Here is a 15,606-nt window from a genome sequence, read left to right as displayed (position 1 = left end):
TACTAAATTGGTGGCACCCATAGCTCAGTGGGTAGGGCACCGGCCACATACACCAAAGCTGGTGGGTTTGAACCCGGCCCAGGCCAGCTAAACAACAATGACACCTGCAACAAAAAAATAGCTGGGCGTTGTGGTGGGTGCCTGTAGTCCCAGCTACTTGGGAGGCTGAGGCAAGAGAATAGTTTAAGCCCGAGAGTTGGAGGTTGCTATGAGCTGTGACACCACGGCACTCTACCAAGGGTGACATAGTGAGACTCTGTCTAAAAAAAAGAAAAGCCTCAGAACAGAGGGTATTGGGGCCAGGCACAGCACCCAGCAGACACTGTCCACTTAGCTCCCTAATCTGCCTTCTAGTCTCCAATGCCAACTTGTGCTGCTACCTGCCAGGTCACCTGTCTGGTGGCCTAGGGGTTCTCTGTCCCCATCCTCAGATCTCCCCTCTGCACTCAGTCTCTCCCCATGTGGCATGGATAGCAGCCCCCAGACCATAGGCCCTAATGTGGGGGCTTACCTGGTAGGCCAGGACTAGATGAACTGAATGAGGGGCCTAGGCTCAAAATGTAAGGAGCCACTCATTCTCAGGTGCTGTCTCTGCCTTGTCGCCAATCTGAGCAGGAGTGCCTCCTTATATTTGTGCCCTGAGTGCCTCACTTGCCTCACCCTCATCCTGGCCCTGCTACTCAGACCTTTATGTTGGGACCCAGCTGGCAGACATTGAGCCCCTATGCTACTTCTGTACCCTGCTAGCAGACTGGGGGCCCCAGAGGGCTAAGCAGTAAGACTGTGGGCCAAACCCTTCCCTGGCCAAAGCTCACCAAGAGGCTCTTTACCCCGCGGAGCCTGAGAACACCAGATTATGAGAGATTTAAGGGATTTATCAGTGGTTCAATAATGGGTCAATAAAAATGACACTTTGAAACCCCAGGTGAAGGAGGCAGGCAGGATTCCTGCTATAAATCCCTGGGTCGGACTCAGAGTCTGTATGTGTGAACTTTCTGGGGCACTCAGACAGAATCAGAGCCCATTTAAATCCCCAGAAACACAGAGTAGGCGCTCCTTATACTCCTATATTACAGATGGGGGCACTGAGACACAGAGCAGTAGGGTTGCTTAGCATGAGGCAGGGCCTAGATTTGACCCCAGGTGGGTTAAGCCCAGAGATCATAGGCAAGACTCCCAAAGAAGGAAAGACTATTCTCTAAAGACAGAGCTTTCCCCTCCTCTTACCATGCATTCATTCTCTTCAAACATTCCCAACTCTCCACATCAGGCCTTCTGCCGGGCTCTGGAACTGAGGGGCCACCCAGATGGGATTGGCCTTGGAAAAGTCCCACCAGGCATCAAAGCCAGGACAGTGACACTGACAGCAACAACACCCCTCACCAGAAAGTGATGAGAAATGCAGGAGAGGTGACAGGGGAATTCGGAGGAAGAAGCATCACCTCTAACTGGGGATAAGGCAAGACTTTAACTATGTTGGGCCTTGCGATGGGTTTGATATGAAGTGATAGGGGACATTTCAGGCTGGGCAGGGGGCAAAGTATAAAGGATGATGGACTTTCTCACAGCCAGGACACTAACAATGATGATCTCAGCACATGATCCTGCAAACATGGAGTGCCTATATTTTTGCATAGGGCAAGCACTACATGTAATGCCCATTCTGCCTCCTTAGCTGAGTCCCCTGTCCATGGGGAGCGGATCTGTTGGAAGCCGCTCTGTATGCCAGCTTTCTCCACTTTCTCCAAAAGGGCCCAAGAGGCCTGTTTCCACTTCCCACATGGGGTCATCCTAAGCCTAAAAATCAAGTTCCCTTAGTGGAGGGATGCAAGGGCGCTCTTTTGGGGGCCATTCCCAGTGTGAACATCAGGTGGCAGTGCAGGCCCAGATTATCAGGTGTGTGTTGGTGGGGTGCTTTAGTGAAGTCTAGCCTTGGGTTTTTTTTTAAGTGTCCAGGATCTGGGCGTCTGGTGCACTGGAGCTGTTTGTTTCCTTCCCACCAGGAGCAGGTGTGGATAGGGATGGATCAGGGAAACTGGTCACCCCTGGGGCCTGAGCCTCCAGAATGAAGCCTGGCACATTGTAGGTGCTCAGGCTATTTATCTAATCAAGGATTGAACAAGTGGTTCTTGCTTCGTGGAAACTAAATGAGTTAATATATTAGAAGCATACAGAGAGCCTTCAATAAATGTATTCGTTTATTTGTGTTATGGAAGGTGGGGTGGTTCTCTCCAGACAGGGCCCCAGAGGACCCCTGCCCATCTGGGATCATGGGGTCTCAACTGTGGGCCCAACTGGACAGCCACTGCCAGCCATGGATAAAGGCTAAGCCCTAGGGCATCACCACACAACACTGCAGCCCTTGTGGACAGTTGGGGGTATAGGAGGGGCCTGCTGCAAGCACTGAAGGTGGCACAAGGACTAGGACCCCCTATGCCTCACCTAGCAGCTTTCATAGAGGGGGAGCAAGCCAATCTTCTGCTGTTCCACCAGGGATGGCAGGGTGCATCCCTCATGAGGGGGTTCTCGAGTGTGTCACCAAGGACCTCCCTCCTTTAGGCCCCTGTATCTCTATGGGTGAACATGTGAGATGGGAGAATTTGCTGTCCTCAGCAGCCCATAGCATGGCTGGAGAGGGCAGGAGCTGTGCTACCTTTCCTCATACGTCATCTACAACAAGGCAGATACAGGAAACAAACAGCTCCTGTACAGCAATTATGAGTGATCAAGTGCAGCAGGCAATGGCCTCAGAGGAGGAGGAACTGTGACCAGCCCCAGGTCCTTTTTCAGCTTTAAGAGGAGACATGACTAACAGTGAATCCTTCTGACCTCTATTGTGGGTGCTTGTGCTAGATGTCCCAGAGACCCCCATCAAAGGACCTCGGGCAACTAGACTCTCCTGAGGGCCCCTTGCTACATGAACAAGTTGGTCTCAATTATAGCTCAGCCACTCTGACCCCAGGCAAGTCCCTGAACCTTTTGCCTGTTTCCTCATCTATAGTGTGGCAGGTCCTCCCTACTGGATAGGATTAAGAATTTAAGCCAGGTGCAGTGACTCTAGTCTGTAGGCCCAGCCACTCAGGAGGCAAAGGTGGGAGGATCACTTGAGATCAATGATGCCTAGATCAATGCCTAACATGTAAGGATACTAAATATTTGCTAAGTAGTATGCTAAAGGTCTGCAGGGTGGCTCAGGGGGTACAGGACTTTTGCAGGGGTGGAGCCTCTAGGCCAAATGCAGACTCAGCCTTCAGGTAGCCCTGGGATCCATAAGGACTACAGCTCCACCCAGTTCTAGGTCATACTTCATGCTTCCTGGTTTAGCCTCTGGTCTAATCCTTCCAGGTGGTCCAAATTCTAAATTTGCCTCTGTCCAATAGTGAATGTGGCCACACCAAGTCTCCCATCGCCTGGAGGGGGCAAGGTCATGAGGCAGTCCCTTGCTGCAAACCTGGCTTGACCTGGAGTCTCCTGGAGACAGCACACGCTATAGGATCCATTCTGGGAAGAATGAGTGGGCACAGCTGGGGCAGGCAAGAAAGGATGGGGCAGGGCTTGAGTTCTGGACCACAGAGCCCTCTAACCTGGCTCCAAGCAGCAGCCTTGGGCCACAAGACCATGGAGTACTTTTCCACAGGAAAGGATGGGGTCCCTCAGGTCCCTGACAGTTTCTGAAAACTAGCAGATGACAGAGGCTACTTGGCCGCTTCCTCAGCTATTCCTAATACAAGAGCCACAGAAGGGCTCAGGGCCTAGGAGGCCAGGGGTGGTGGTGGCGGGATGTCCAGGCTGCAGGGAAGAAGCTGGCCTCTAGCCCCAACTAGTTCTCTGCCTGGCTCAGGGACACCCTCTGTCTTCTCAGTCCCCAGGCCAGAAATTAGGGCCTTCCCCTAGCCCATAGGCCCCAAAGATCTCTTCTCCCCAAGTCTTACAAGCCATAAGTACCACTTGACAGCTTTTCCTGAGTCTCCCAGCCACTCCTGCCAAGCTCCCAGCCATACCCTATGTGCCACTGCCCCTCTATCCTCCACTTGCAGACCTTCAGTGTTTCTGCTCTATGGGTGAACATGTGAGATGGGAGAATTTGCTGTCCCCAGCAGCCCATGGCATGGCTGGAGAGGGCAGGAGCTGTGCCACCTCTCCTCATACGTCATCTACAACAAGGCAGATACAGGAAACAAACAGCTCCTGTACAGCAATTATGAGTGATCAAGTGCAGCAGGCAATGACCTCAGAGGAGGAGGAACTGTGACCAGCCCCAGGTCCTTTTTCAGCTTTAAGAGGAGAATGCCCCAGTCTGGTCTTTAAGGCCTTCAGCTGCTGCCTCCCATTTTGTCCAACCCAAGCCATCTGCTCAGATAGCAGCCAGTCTCCTGCCTCTGTCTCCTTGCCCTGTGCCCGTGCCCGTGCCATGGTTACTTCCCACCCTGCCCTGGCTGGATCTTGTCCCTGACGGCCAGAAGCCTCCCTCCCTGCCCTCCTCCCAGCTCTCTGGCAATTACCTGGATGATTAATTTAGCAATTAATCATGCTTTGGCTTCTTAGGATAGCCTCTTCTGCTGGCCTAGCCTGGAATATAAATCTACTTGACTTTACTTTCCCTGAGAAGAAGAAGAGGGACTGAGCCCTGGGGGCAGGAGGGACAGAGTCCACTCTGAGTCCTATTGCCTGGCCCTGCCCCAGGCACACAGGGGCTGCTTATAAAGGTGCCCAGAATGGTATTTAGCTGAAACAGAGACCTGGATCCTGGCTCTGGGGAGACCCTAAGGATGCAGCACTAAAGTGCAACAATTCAGCCTGTCTCTACGGGAACTTACTACCCCCAAGGAGGCCCCACTCCCAGCTCAGCCCTCACTCAACCTCCCGGTGACTCTGCCTCCAAGCTCTGGGGCAGCTGGGTGCTGGGGCAGAACCTGGTCCCAGGTGAGCTCCCAGCCTGCTGAGACCTCAGAACAGGCCAAGTCCTGCTATTTGGCTGGAGGAACAGGCAGCCTCCTGACAGAGGCGCTGTTTTCCAAGTGAACTTTGATTAATTAATAGCAGGATTTATTGGGATAGGAGAAACTGAGTCTTGGCGCCTGGTGAGGTTTGAAGCCAGGTCCAACTCAGGTGGCCCTGACCTCGTTATGGGATCCAATGGGGCTAGCCACCACATGTGCGGCCCTACAGATACAGCCACCAGATGCACTTCCAGGATGGGGTTCCCATGGAGCCAGTCCTCTGGCATTGATTGAAACGCCCCCTGCCAATTAGGATTTTTGAAGAAATGTATAAAGATTCCTAATTGGCACCCTCATTAGTTGCCAATTAAACACTTAAGCATTTCTTACAAGTTTAACACATTTATAAGGAAGCTCATTACATGGCAACAAGATTTATTTCTCGTATTTATTATATTGTTTCAAGACTTCTGACAGCAGAGTTATTTTTAAAAACATGGCTTCTTGGCTTGGCACCCATAGCACAGTGGTTATGGCTCCAGTCACATACACCGAGGTTGGCAGGTTCGCTGGCGGGTTCGAACCCAGCCTGGGCTAGCTGAACAACAATGACAACTGCAACAAAAAAATAGCCAGGCATTGTGGCAGGCACCTGTAGTCCCAGCTACTCTGGAGGCTAAGGCAAGAGAATCACTTAAGCCCAGGAGTTTGAGGTTGCTGTGAGCTGTGACGCCACAGCACTCTACCGAGGGTGACACAATAAGATTCTGTCTCAAAAAAAAAAAATGGCTGCCTACTGATTACACATCACCCTGCCTTGACCAATAGCTGTTTCTACCAGCTACCTGAGCCTTGAACTCTGGTGGGCCAGGTGCCAGTGCCTGGGTCCTCCCTGGCTTGTTTATGTCGATCCTCCAAGAAGGTGAGTCAAGCAGAGCACCTTCTTCCCAAAGTCTGGAAGGGCCATATCTGAGCTCTGCAACAGAGCACAACCCTGGAGGGCATCAGAGCCCAAGAGCCCTGGCAATGTCTTCCCATTTATCCAAACTGCATATTTCAGAAGAACTGGGGTAGTGTGGGAGGAGTGCTCCCTACTTTCAGCCCCTGGCAGAGCCCAGCCTGGTGGCAGGTACTACATGGGGGAGGGAGGGCTGACACTGTGAGGTCAGGAGCACAGCAGCAAAGAGAGGATAAGGGAATAGAAGGAGACTTGCAGACAGAGGAAACTATGCTGAGACTAGAAGTTGGGAAGAGATAGGGAGTCTGGAAGATGGGTGGCAAATAGAAGCACACCCTCAAAAACCATGGTGGTGGGGGTGGCCTGTGGCTCAAAGGAGTAGGGTGCTGGCCCCATATACCGGAAGTAGCAGATTCAAACCCAGTTCCCGGCCAAAAACTGCCAAAAAAAAAAAAAAACATGGTGGGCTCACAGCTATAGTCCTAGCGCTCTGGGAGGGCAACGCAAGTGGATTGCTTGAGCTAAGGAGTTGGAGACCAGCCTGAGCAAGAGTGAGACCCTGTCTCTACTAAAAATAGAAAAATTAGCTGGGCATTGTTTCAGATGCCTATAGTCCCAGCTACTTGGAAGGCTGAGGCAGAAGGATTGTTTGAGCTCAAGAGTTTGAGGTTGCTGTGAGCTCTGATGCCATGGCACTCTACCCAGATGTAAGACTTTGTCTCAAAAAAAAAAAAAAAAAGCCATGGTGGGGATCTGACCTCCATCCAGTGGGCAATGGAGAGCCACAAAGAGTTGTGAGCAGGGAGAAATGTGACCAGATCTCTGGTTTAGAAAAATCAAGTGGAGGATGGACTGGGAGGGGCCACAGGAATAAATACATCTTCCCTCCTCCCACATGCTAAGTTCCTACTCCCCTCGCCCATTGACCAGGTCTAACTGGATCCCAGAGGGCAGAACTAGGTGGATGCCACTTGTATAGCTCAACTTCCTGGGACAGGGAAGGAGAGATGTGGGCCGAGAGGTCTGGAGGGAACTGGCAGTGTTGGGAAATGCTTATCCTTATTTAAAAAAATAAGGTTGGGTGGCACCTGTGGCTCAAAGGAGTAAGGCACCGGCCCTATATGCTGGAAGTGGTGAGTTCAAACCCAGCCCTGGCCAAAAAATAAAAAAATAAAAAGCACAAGGTTTCCATCCTATACCTACACTACATCTTGTTCTTACATCACTGCACGTGGCATCCCTTCCAGTAGCTGCAGAGTATATATGGTGAGGACATTCCCTATTTACTCAGCCAGGATCCTCAGGGCAAGCTGTTTCTAAGATATTTCCATCTAGAAACAGCACAGAGGACACCATGTCACATGTGTGTTACTGTGAGGGTAAGTTCCTACAAATTGGAAGTGCTAGATCAAAAGGTCTGTTCATGGGCGGCGCCTGTGGCTCAGTGAGTGGGGCGCTGGCCCCATATGCAGAGGGTGGTGGGTTCAAGCCCAGCCCCGGCCAAACTGCAACAACAAAAAAAAAATAGCCGGGCATTGTGGCAGGCGCCTGTAGTCCCAGCTGCTCCGGAGGCTGAGGCAGGACAATCGCGTAAGCCCGAGAGTTAGAGGTTGCTGTGAGCCGTGTGACGCCACGGCACTCTACCCGAGGGCGGTACAGTGAGACTCTGTCTCTACAAAAAAAAAAAAAAAAAAAGGTCTGTTCATTTTTATTATTTATTTATTTATTTGAGACAGAGTCCCACTATGTTGCCCTCAGTAGAGTGTTGTCACAGCTCATAACAACCTCCAGCTCCTGGGCTTAAGTGATCTCCTGCCTCAGCCTCCCAAGTAGCTGGCACTACAGGCACCTCCCACAACACCTGGCCATTTTTTTTGTTGCAGTTGTCATTGTTGTTTAGCTGGCCCGGGCCAGCTTCAAACCCATCAGCCTCAGTGTATGTGGCTGGAGCCCTGCCCACTGAGCTATGGGCACTGCCCAAAAAGTCTGTGCATTTTTTTTTTTGAGACAGAGTCTCACTTTATTGCCCTTGGTAGAGTGCTGTAACATCACAGCTCACAGCAACCTCAAACTCTTGGGCTTAAGCAATTCTCTTGCCTCAGCCTCCCAAGTAACTGGGACTACAGGTGCCCACCACGACACCCAGCTATTTTTTTGTTATAGTTGCTATTGTTTGGCAGGCCTGGGTTGGGTTTGAACCCACCAGCCCTGGTGTTTGTGACTGGCACCCTAGCCGCTGAGGTACAGACGCTGAGCCTGTGCATTTTTAATTTAATAGATATTGCCAAATTGCTTTCATGGAGGTCACACAATTTGCATTCCAACAAGCAGCTATAACTTTCTGCTTTTCCCCATGGTCACCAGCATACCTTTCATAGCTTTGGCTATTTAATTTGCATTTCTCTTAGAGGAATGAGGTTCAGCATGTGTTCAATGGTTGAGTCTTTTGGATTTCCTTTTGTGTGAACTACATGTTCATCTCCTTTGCCCATTTCTCAGTGGGATTCTTGGTCTTCTCCTTATTGATTTATAAGAGCCCTTTATACATTATGAAATTTTCAAATTTTTCCTCAGCTTGTTTGTATTCAAAACTTTGATTCTTTTCCATGTAGAAATGTTTAATTTTTTGTAGATGTATCCTTTTTTTTTCTTATGGCTATTCTGTTTTCTGTTACATCTAGAAAAGACCATACCATTTAAAATCTATGCAAAAATCCCTTTGTTTTCTTCTAGGGCTTTCTCTTCATTCTTTAGTCCCTCTAGCTTTGATCTAGAACTTGTTTTGTTTTAAGGTGTGAGGTAGGGATTCAGTCTAATTCCCCCCACCCCCCGATTATCATCCAGTGATATCAACACCATCTTTTCATGGAATAACCATTCTTGGCTGAATTGTTGGGATTTGAGTAAATGTATGACTGACTGGGGAAGTAGCATGTTCTGTCACCTGACAGATAGATAGGCAAACTCTGTCTGGAGCCCAGCCCCTGTAAGACCAGGATGGGTAGGGTGGGACATGCCTCTGGAGGTTGCGGAAATGGAGGGAAGCTGCATTTGACTCTTCTCTTTCTTCTTTGGACTCCAGGAACAGTCATTTTTGGTATCCAGTTTTAACTTTGCCTGCCATACTATTAATTCCTTCAATAGATTTTGTGACCTTAACATAATCTTTTGTTTTTTTTTAGAGAGAGTCTCACTTTATCACCCTTGGTAGAGTGCCGGGGAGTCACAGCTCACAGCAACCTCCAACTCCTGGGCTTAGGCGATTCTCTTGCCTCAGCCTCCCAAATAGCTGGGACTACTGGTGCCTGCCATAACGCCTGGATATTTTTTGTTGCAATTTGGCAGGGGCAGGGTTCGAAGCCACCACCCTCGGTATATGGGGCCCTCGCCCTACCCAGTGAGCCACAGGCGCCACCCAAACCTTGACATAATCTTGATGCAGGCAGTGAGGGGTAGGCCAGAAAGGAGACCTATAGACCTAATCTCCCTCTACTGAGGCCAGTTGGGCAAACCCTGAGGGTCCTGATCAATCTTTCCCTTCCCTCAACTCCACTCCATTCTGGAGTCAGGAATGTGGTTGTATATTATGACACAAGTAGATGATGGATGTATGCTGAGAATAGCCCAGTGGTATTCACTCCAGGTCCTACAAAGAGAGGACCAGCTGCATTTGTAAGGTAAGGACAGGATAGGCTGCTGTCACCCACCTACCACCTTCTCCCTGTTTATTTCCCTATTCTCACTTCTACCTCTCTTCCCTGCCACCAAAACCCATTGGGCATGGACCTCGATGTCATTTGAGCCCTTGGTCCCCTCAATATAGTGGAGGCTGGACTGGCCATCCCTGATGCTAAATATGCTTTGATAGCATTCTGTAAGTTTCTGGTGGGCATCTGTCTGATGGTACCTGGGGCAGTTCTGAGCCAAGTCAAGTGAGGGCCCCAGTTCCAGGTCAGGACACTGTCTCCTAACCCCAAGGAGTGTCCTTCCTTCCACCTCCTGGGAATTGGAGTAGCAGGTACTTTAGGTACTTTGCCTCTGTGAGCCATCAGGTGGCAGTAGTGAAAGATGTACTGCCTTACTGCATCCTCTTTCGTTGATGCTGTGGATCTAATCTTTAGAGACCCTGAAAGGTCAGTGAGGTGACTTACACCTATAACCCTAGCACTCTGGGAGGCCTAGGGAATAAGATGCCTTGAGCTCAGGGGTTCAAGACTTGTCTGAGCAAGAGCAAGACCCCATCTCTACTAAAAGTAGAAAAATGAGTCGGGCTTGATGGTGGGCACTTATAGTTTCAGCTACTCAGGAGGCTGAGGCAGGAGGATCACCTGAACCCAGGAGTTTGAGGTTGCTGTGATGCCACAGCATTCTAGCTGAAACAACAGAGTGAGACTCTCACTCTCTCTCTCAAAAAAAAAAAAGGGGGGGGCAAAAAAAACAAAGAGATCCTGAGGTTATCTGGAGGCCTATACCTAAAAGGATTTGAGGAAGGAAGGGGCCACACATCCCCCCTTAGGCACAGGAGCTTCTTCCATCTCAGAGGAATAAAGGGCCTGTGGCCCTGGCTCCTTTCCCAGCTCCTTTCCCTGTACAGCTGCGGGGGCAGTAGCTGGGCTAGAGGAGCAAGACTGGGGACTGCTAGGGTTGGACTCGGGGTCTCAGGGTCTCAGGTGCCTGAGATGCCCATACCAACCAGGCCCACTAGTTCCCAGATGGTAACCAGAGAGGCCCCTTTCTGGAACCTAAAGAGGACAGAAGGGTTGAGAGAGAGAGAAGGTGGGATGAGGACAGTGGGTGAGGGTTGTCCTCTGCCCCTCCATGGGCTGAGGCTGAGCTGGGACCTGGAGCCACCTGCCCCCACCACATACCTGTGGAGTAGCCTCTTCCAATAGCTCCTCCTCTCCTACTCCATGGTGGCAGTTCCTAAAGGATTTACGGATTCTCCCAACATCTTGGTCCGTACTCTACCCTGCCTTCTCCTCCTCCCAAAGCATTAATTAAGCTGTACCGACCTTCTTGTCACCTCAGGCCACACAGGGATCTGAGATAGGAGGGTTCCAGGAGCTCCAGATGCCTCCTGTTTGTCTCCAACATGTTGGAGGCAGAAGCGCCCTGACTTGATGCCAACATCCATGTGCACCCTCTCTGGGCTCCAGCCATAGGACCTAGCCAAGGTATGGATCAGGTGAGTATGCAGAGTCCTTAGGTCCTGGTACCTAAGGACTGGCACCCCTCTAACAGCCTAGATTCAAAACCATAAGCCTTTATATGGAGTCCTCAGAGATGAGTAGTCCTGGTAATAGTCCTATTTATTTATTTATTTATTTAATGAGATGAAGTCTCACTCTATTGCCCGGGCATAGGCGCAATCCTAGCTCACTGCAGCCTCAAATTCCTGGACTCAATCCATCCTCCCCTTCAGTGTCCTGAATAGCTGAGACTACAGGTGCCCACCACCACACCCAGCACAACAGTCTTCTTATTACCCATCCTTGAGTATGGCCTGCCTTACACTGACCTGAATGACCCTGGGGACTTGGGCATTCATGGACAGGTGGGGAAAGCAGCAAGACCTTGGCTTCTAGGCAGGATTTAGTGAGGTATCTTCTTTTGGGGGCTCTCCAGTGTCTGGGGGAGATAGGTGATAAACAGGTAAGCCAATAAACAAGGTATTTTCAGGCTTTGAATGAAACAACCAGGACTCCACAGAAAGAAAAATAGAAGGGACAGCTTTGGATAGGTGATCAAGAAGGGGAGGGCACCTCCAGCACAAGCTAGACCCAAATGTCAAGAGTTGCTAGCCACACAGGGACCTGGGTGAGATAGGAGGGTTCCAGTTTGAAAAAATAAAAAACAAAAACAAACAAAAAAAACAGCAACAGTAAAAGTCCAGAGACTCCTGGGAAAAACAACCTGAGGCCAATAATAATGTGGCAGAAGGGAACTGGCATGGGCAAAGAGATGCCAGGGCAGATGGAGAGCCTGACCTCACTGTGGGGAGAGGGATTTAGAGCAGGCCAGAAAGGACAGTAGGGGCAGGCGTAAGAATGAATGAATGAACAAATGAACAAGGAAGGCCTGGGATCAGCCTCTTCCAATAGCCCAACCCCTCACCCTGTGAGGTTTCTGTGAGGACGATCTTGGTCCTCTTGACAAATAGGGAAAACCTACCACTTCCTGCTCTGGCGGGGACTTAGCTCACTGGGCAGTTGAGGGCCCAACAGGGGTTCAGCTTCCATATCTGTGAGAGGGAGGGGCATACCATACCCTACACATACTCTCAGCACCAGTGGGTTATGGCCTGGACAGTCTGTGGACAGTTGGGTGCCAGCTGCCCAGGAAGATCCATTGCAGGAGGTCTCCTTGACTTCCTGGCCCAGCCCAGAGTCATCCTTCAGGCCCAAGGCTACTTTGCCCTGCCCTGCCCTGCCCTGCCCTCTACTCAGGACAGGAACCATTTATCTCCATCAGCTGCTCCCAGCAGCTAAGCTCTCAGCTAATAGGTCCTATCTCCATTCCATGGGGCTGACGCTGGTCAGCCTTTCCCTGACTCTCAGTCTCATCAGTGAGACTCTGAGGAGGAGAACGAATCAGGCAAACCTCTGCAGTTTTGCAGGGATCTAGAGGAGAGGTCCTTCCCACAAACCTCAAGGAGACCCAGCTTCTAACACCTTAGGACAGGCGTCCTCAAACTTTTTAAACAGGGGGCCAGTTCACTGTCCCTCAGACGGCTGGAGGGCCGGACTATAGTTAAAAAAAAAAAAAAAACTATGAACAAATTCCTATGCACACTGCACATATCTTATTTTGAAGTAAAAAAACAAAATGGGAACAAATACAATCACACAGGGAACAAATACAATCACACCGCTTCATGTGGCCCGTGGGCCGCAGTTTGAGGACCCCTGCCTTAGGATTTATCCACACCAGACAGCTGTGAGTACGTATGCATGCCCACTGTGTGTTAGGTATTGGCACAGCACAGTGAATAAGGCCAGGGTCCTGCTCCCACCCACACAGAGCTGGTTCCACAGGCCCACCCCTATGACCAGTGCAGCCCAGGTCCAGAGGACATGGGCCTCTATGAGAGACCATTGTCCTGCCTCAAAGGGTAAGGATGGGGGTATCCTCAAAATATGGCCCTGAGAAAGACAGCATGTCATGCAGGGCTCTCCCCTCACAAGGTACTCAGGCCTCCCTCCTGGTGGTATAGGCCTGTCTTCACCTGCCCCAAGTGAGAGGCCACCAAGCAGAATGTAGGACTCTGAGAGACTGTGTTACTGCCAGCATGTGAAGACACAGCTGCATGATACATGTGTATAAGGGTAGCCAAGGTTCACCAGGGCAGGGACAATTCATGTTGCTTCTATGGGCTAACATGAGTGCCTATTGCAGTGTGATCCTGCCAGGCTTGTGGGAGATGGCCATAACCATAACTTGTTTCTTTCGAGGAGAGCCCCAAGTTCAGGAACCTGCCTGGGGCCAGAGGCCTGGGCCCGCTTAGTTCACTGGGAAGCAGATATGGGATGTGGGTGGAAGACCGTCAATGCTCTCCAAGGGGACAGGGGTTCCCTGAAGTAAGATCTCTCCTGTCTCATTAGGGCAGCCTTCCTTCTCCCTGGGTTTCTACCCACAGGCCCAGGACAGGCCCTTGAGGTCCCTAACCCCTGCACTCCCATCTGCTGTTGTGCTTTTCTCCCCACTCCCCAATCTTATCGGTCTCTTGCAGTCACCATTGACTCCACTTTGGCCCAGCTCCTCCTCCTTCCAGCCTCCCCAGAGGTCAGGTTGGTGTGTCCTCTCCCTCCTCCTCTCTCCTCCTCCTCCTCCTTTCTTCCCTTCAACTCTCTCCATCTTCTCTCCTCCCCTCCTTCTCTCCTCCCCTCCTTCCCTCCTCCCTCAGCCTCCCTGCCCTCCTACTTATCTTCCTCCCCTTCTTCCCATTTCCCATCCCTTTTCTCTCTTTCCTTCTTTCTTCCTCCCCACCCCACCCCCTCCCTTGAGGAGAAAGAGGAGTTGGGGGATGTGGACAACAGCCTCTGCACTCATTCATCCAAGGTCAGCCTTAGAGGCCTGCTGGACAAAAGCCCCTTAGGCCACTTCCTTCAAACCTCTGTCTAATCCAGTCCAGTGATGGAAGAACTGCTAATGACACCAAACAAAGAAAACCCCCAGGGGTATTTTTATTGTGGAGATGAAAGGGCTGTAAGGGGCATTTACCAAGCAAATGTGAGCTGTAGCCTGGAAGGGTTTGCATTCCCACCCCACCCCCACAGCCTGAATGTGCTCTCTGCAATCTGGACTCCAGCCTTCAGGAAGGAAGACTTTAGGAGGAAGCTTTGCCCTCTGGTTCCAGAAATAAAACTGTAGAGGAAAAAAATTACTATCTTTTCCTCACCCATTGTAAGGATCATAACTGACACCCCTATAACAAAAGACAGATTAACAAGAGAAAAGCATAACAAATTTACTTAAACGAAGTTTTATGTGACTGGAGAGCCCTCAGAAAGGAAGATCCAAAGACCCACAGAAAACTGAATATCTGTATGCCACATCTGATTAAAGAAGTAGATAGTTTTGGAGAAACATGACTGAACAAAAAGGAATGTGACCTAATGGCAATGAACTGGGGAGAAATTAGCAAACCCTGTTCTTATTTTTTCCCTGTGTCTCTGTATGTCTCAGGGAGCAGGACCACTGTCACCTGGGATCTTTAGAAAAGAAAGGAGAAGATCAGAAAGTAACCTTTTTTTATGGTTTGCATTGGAGGAAAAAAATCTAGTTCCTATGATCTGACTTGCGGGGAAAAGAGGGGTAAAAGAAAGGTTGGAGAAGGTCAGAGAGTGACCTCTGAGAACCAGGTACTTTGGCACAGGCCTATAGTCACAGCTACTTGGGAGGTTGAGGTGGAGGAATCTCTTTGGGGAACATAGAGAGACCCTATCTCTAACAAAAGAAAAAAGAGAGAGACAGAGAGAGAACTCCAAGGTGTTATGTTTTGGGGTAGAGTTTCCTCTGAGCCCTGACAATACTGTGCATTAAACACCATGCATCCCATTCCATGCAGCAAGACTAACACATCCCAGTGTTTGAGGCCATCATGCTTCTTCTTTCTAGCCTCAGGCATTCAATCTTCCCATCTATACCAGGGTGTGGGGTCTTAGCTCAGCCAAATTGATAATCTGACCATGGTCAATTCCTGCCTCAACTACTTTCTACCTGTGAGCTCCCCAGCAAGTCACTTAAACTCCAAAGCCTTACTTTACTCATCGGTAAAATGGGATCATTGGGGCATGCATGCCTCTGCCACAAGGCATGTAAGGACTGAGGCAGTTGCCTGGTATATGGACGTTGCCCATAGTAGGCAGGACCAGAGAATGTCACTGTTGAGTGCATCGAATTGAACTTAGGTTAGCAGTAAGGACAATGACACCCCACCAACCCCCCAAAAAATGAAGCTCAGATTTACCTCTGACCTTGCAAAAACAGCCAAGAACACTGGAGGGTCCAGCAGGCTGGGTGTGACTTGGGAAGGATGCTCCTTGAGGATCTCATTCCCTGTCTTCAAGAGGAGGGAGAAATAGGAAATATGAGGGCAGGGGATAGGATGAATCGGAGGGATTGTGATATGAACCAAATTCAACAGTGATATGAAAACTCCAACGCATAGTAGGTCCTCAGTGAGGGCTCATTTTCCTCAAATTCTGT

The sequence above is a fragment of the Nycticebus coucang genome, chromosome 8, assembly GCF_027406575.1.
Source record: "Nycticebus coucang isolate mNycCou1 chromosome 8, mNycCou1.pri, whole genome shotgun sequence".
Taxonomy (NCBI): Eukaryota; Metazoa; Chordata; class Mammalia; order Primates; family Lorisidae; genus Nycticebus; species Nycticebus coucang.
This window is presented reverse-complemented; position numbering follows the sequence as displayed.